Source organism: Corvus brachyrhynchos, unplaced genomic scaffold (genome assembly GCF_000691975.1).
Source record: "Corvus brachyrhynchos isolate BGI_N302 unplaced genomic scaffold, ASM69197v1 scaffold1410, whole genome shotgun sequence".
Classification (NCBI taxonomy): Eukaryota; Metazoa; Chordata; class Aves; order Passeriformes; family Corvidae; genus Corvus; species Corvus brachyrhynchos.
In genome coordinates, this window is record NW_008235648.1 from 24,762 (window position 1) to 29,901 (window position 5,140).

Here is a 5,140-nt window from a genome sequence, read left to right on the forward strand (position 1 = left end):
CCCGGCCGCCTTCTTGTGCGTGGCTGCCTCGGCCCCGGCCGCCATCTTGTGCAGGGTGGCAGCGCTGGGGGCTGCGCCAGGGACGCTGTTTCCTGCCTTTTTCTTTCCCCGGCTGCCATTTGGAAATGTTTCTGCTGTCCTGGGTTACCCTGTTTCTGCCTTGTCAATACACAAGTCGCTGTCTTACTCACTTTACTCTCAGAAATGGGAGTAAGAATGTTCAGAGGAGCAGTTGCAGCCTGCAGTCCCTGCTGTTGCTTTGCTCCTCCAGCCTTCTCTCTCCCACAGCCACAGCCATCACTCAGCTTTCAAAGCTGTCCACAGGATATCCTCCTCTGCCATGTCATGTTTGTTAGGAGCTGGTTCCTGCCTACATGTATTGATGAAAACAAAAAGAGCATGAAGGTTCTAAGTAGAAATTTTAAAACATACTGCAATTATTAGATAAGCTAAGGAGCATTCTCATCCATAAAAGTACGTGTGGGGATACCATGGGGACAGAGCCACCGCATGGATTTGGAGGGTTGGGGTGTTGGCACCAAAGTCCTGCTCTTGAGGGGGGTGCCGGGACACAGGGGCTCTCAGGGGACAGTGAGGGACAGGAGGGACACGAGGCCCTAATGGGCGGGGCAAGAGCCTGCACAGGGATGTGTGGCAGCAAAGGCATTTCCTTACCGTGGCCTTGGCACCCCATGGCACCCCAAAAAGGGCCAAGGAGCCACATGTGTCACCAGGACGGGGTGACCGACATCACTGTGCATCCCAGCATGCCCCAGTGCCTTGCTGGCCCTTCAGGGGATGTGTGGAAGATGGGGATGGGGTGCACAAAGTGAAAGGGGGACCCCAACCCCAGAAGGGAAGGACTGGAACCCAAAATTGCTGAGCGGAGACCTCCCGAATGGAGGTGTGATATCCCAAAATGGACGGAGGACCCCACAAAACTGGGGAGACACCCCAAAAACACACATGAAGCTGTTCTCTCACTCCCCTGCTTACCGACAAGAACCATCTACCAACTGCAACTGGTACCAACCAGCAACTAATTTCAGGTGTTTTAGCTGAAACTCCTTCTGAGTAAACCTTGTAGAAGTGATCACAGACTTGCAGAATGTTCTGTGTTGGAAGGGATCCACCGAGTCCAACTCTGAAGCGAATGGGTTGCTGTTTTGCCAACAGGCAGGGTCAACACCAAAGACACCGACACCAACTTAAGGAATAAGCGTCATCTACTGTAGTCCAAAGCAGCAAAGAAGTGCAAAAGGATAAGCTAAGCAATGCACCTAATCATTACTACAAAAGATTGCCCGTAGGGATTAAGAAAGATACATCACCAGTTACCCTAATACTTGACCGTCACCCAGACACACACATCAGCCAGGGAACCCCTGTCACAGCAAAGGATTGGAGAGGCACTCCCAGTAATTTGAGAATTCCTATGCGGTGCGCCCACCCGCAGGTGAGGCCGCCAGCTTGGCTGTGAGAGGGCCCAGATTTTATACTGTTGAATAAACAAGCTACCGTAACTTCTAGTGTGGGAACATCTGTTTCCATCCTCCTCTTGGCCAGGGCTCAGGGAGAAACCAAGGGAGTTTGCTTTGACCATATACCTTCAAACAAGGCCCGAGAAATACCTGATTTTGTGGCCTTGTCTGGCTTCTAAGTATGGAAAGGTAAACACATGCTTCACTAATGAGCAGATACATATATCATACCAGTAATGATCATGCATATTTTGTTAATAAGCAAATATAAATACAATGTTTGGTTGGAAGGTTCATCTGGAGGTCAGCTTTGGCTTAGGGCTTGTTGTTCAGGCCTTAGTACTTCAGTAGAATTGTCCTTTTTCAGGCAGTGATCCTGTCCGCTCGGCTGCAATGCCGTCTTCAGCTGGGCCCACAGGGATTGCCCAAGCTCTGGTTGTGCTGAGCTCCCGCTGAGTAGAGTCAGTTAGGACAGTCAGTCTCATGGACAAGCAGATTCTCTGTCACAGTGTCCAAAGTTTTGCCCTGGGATCCAGCAAGGTAACAGGAAAGTGGGTCTGCAGCTCTGGCATGGAAATTGTCCTGCTGGGTGGGCTTTGCTGTGAGTCTGAAAGGCAGCAGCTCTGTGGCCACTGGTGCGGCTGGCAGGGCTGGCTGATGCCTCCTCAATGCTCAGGTAGGCACCTGGGCTGCCTCGCTGCACTGCAAAAACCATCTCAGTGCTCAGTGCCACCTTCTGACCCCTCCCCTCAGCCCCCCTGCCGGTGTCCCTTGGGATGAGAGCGGGGGCCCTTGGGATGAGAGGGGGGGCCCTTGGGATGGCTGCTGCCCATGCTCTCCACCCACCCTGGTCCTGGCAGTGCTGGCCCCGCTCCTGCGCACACACAGGGCATGGGAACTGCTGCCTGCTGGTTTTTGTGCTGCGCCAACTGCTGCTGCTGCTGCTTCTCAAGACGCCTTGATGAATGGATTAGTGGGATTATGGGCCATACTGGCCTGTGATAGCAAGGTCATGAAGGCATAGGTGAAGATGGTCCTCTCAGTCCTATTTCTGTGTGTTTCTGGGCACCAGGGAATCTCTCTTGATCATGTAAGGCACTGAGTTTGCAAAGTTATGGTTCCTTTGTTGTTCTTGTTGTTGTTGTCCCTTTGGGCAGCATCCATGTTTGAAGCCAGCTGAGCCTCTCTCCAGACAGGTGTCTCTGATCATTGCAGTGAAGCCATGGAGGGAGTTCAGGAGGCGGTGATGACCATTTCAGGATGGCTCTCTCCAGGGCCAGCTCTGAGTGGGACTCAGAATAAAAACTCTATCAAACCTCAACTCCACTGGAAGATTCCCTTCCTTGTCACCCTGTGAATAAGCTCTACATTCGCTTTCTGAATTGTCCGTTGTTTTTCCAAGATGGAAATCCCATTTATGGTTGGTTTTGGTATGGTTAGGAATTGGGGAAGGGTCTCCTTCCTTCATCAACTCCACACTGCAGTGCCTTTGCAATATGGCCCACTAGCTGTTTTTTGCACAGCCATGGTACTTCTACATGAGGCAGAAAGTGCAATTGCATTTCCAGCCAAAAGCCCATGAGGAGTGGGGCAGCCAGAGCATCCTGTGCAGATAGAGGCCGGCAGCTGTGACTTGAGAGCGTTTTGGTTCCTCCCCAGCACAGCAGATACGTTATTACCGCTGGCCTGGTTCCTACGGTATATCACCGTGTCCCGCAGCTATAGGGAGGAGGAGGAGGAGAAGATCCAGCAGGCAGGAATTGTGCAGCAAGATTGATTTATTTAATTATTTTACAAACTCTTTTATAGACTTTTTTCTTCATAGTCTAATTGGACAAAGGACCAGCCACCCCTTGGGGGTGATTGGCCAAAATCCTAAAACATCCATTATCAAAATATTTTCTACTATACCATAAACAAGACTTTCCAAGGTTGCAGGTGGCTTGGTTGTTTACATTCCCTGCTACCTCTTCTGTGAGAGAGAAAAGTCTCTCACGGACTTAGAAAAATAACAAGAAGATCCTCACTAACAGCATTTTTGTACCTACAGATACGTCTCCTCTGTGACTGCCCCTTCTTCCCAGGTGCCCGTGGATAGTAGGTACAAGGCTCTGTAGGGGGAATGGAACAGGGTGGGGATGTCTGCTGGCAGTAGAGTGCAGCGGAGAGCAAACAGTGCAGGATGTTCCTGGAGTGTGTGACAGAGAACTTCTGACACAGCTGGTGACTGAGCCCGTGAGGGAAGGCACTGCTGGACCTGCTGTTTGTGAAGAGAGAAGGCTGGTGGGTGACGGGAGGGTTGGAGGCCGCCTTGGGCTCAGTGATGATTCAAAGAATATCACTTAACAGCATAAACTGTTAAGCATTCTTTTATTCGCTATGGGACGTATGCTGGGGGTATCCCTTCCATAAGCAGGCTCACCTAGGCAGGTTCCCTTTGGTTTATATACATTGCAATATTTGAAGCATTCCCCAAGCCGCATCCGAAGTCTGTCCTCCTGGGTACCTACCTCAGAGGTACGTTATTCGAAATGACTTGGATTGTTGGTCCTTTATGTTTCCGTGGAACAAGATTGTCATCTACTGTGTGTTGTTTGGAACTGCGTCCCCTTTTGTTTTGAGTGTTGGGGTGTTTCTATTCCAGCACCTTCCTCATCCTGTCCTCTGCTTGAACTTCTATGCTTGCACATGCGCTGTTCATTTTTGCGGACTTGTCCACCTCTTATCTATTAAGGGGCGCCTTAGGCAATTAACTGCAGCCAAGTGGAATTTAGATTTCTTTTAACTGGACATGTGTCTACTAATTTAGTGTTCTGAAGGTCTTAAGTCATTGTAATCAAGCCACAGCTGGTGACGTTTGCTCAGCTTCTTGGTCCCTTGTTATCAGCATTCTATTATGAGCTAATAGTCTCCATAGCAATTAAAATAAAGTTACAAATGTAAAATTAAACTATGGCTTGAAAGTTACAAAGTTTAAGCACAATCAATTAAGTAAAGCTAGATTATAAAACGAAAGTTACAATGGTTAGGCAAACTACAAAACCAAGTAAAACCAAATTACCAAACAAGGCAAAAATACAAAATTCTTTGTTTAACTCCTCTTAGTGACCACAAAATGCTTGTGTTTGATTCCCAGAGAAGGAAGAAGAGGTGTTGGGAAAATGTTTAACTGGAACAAATTGTCAAAAGTCCTTGAGCTTTAGTAGACAGTGCTTAGTCCTGTATTCCCCCACACCAGTGGTTAATGTGTGCAAGCAGGTATCTTAGCCTTGAGAATAAAGAGAGTGGGCCTGCTAAGATGGCAGCTGGAAGGCATTCAAGAAGAAAGTGGCTCTTGACCATAGAAGGAGAATTTGCGGAATAGGATATTCCCCAAATGACCACCAGAGACTCTCAAGGGACCCTCAGTGTAATGTCAGTAATTTTCGGGAAGTGATTTAAATACATCAAATAATTTGAGGGAAAGTTTAGCCGGTGAGTTTTAGCAAAGTAATGAATATGTCTTAGTTCCATGGATACAAGCTAGTAGGTGCCTAAATAAAGCAATGCCTCCTTTCTAACACTGAGCTAGCAGAGTTCGTTTCATTTTCCTGTCGTTTTTGATGACAGAGGGCTGTGCAACAGCGCTGCCTGTGAGGGCCGTGCCCATGCAGAACGGC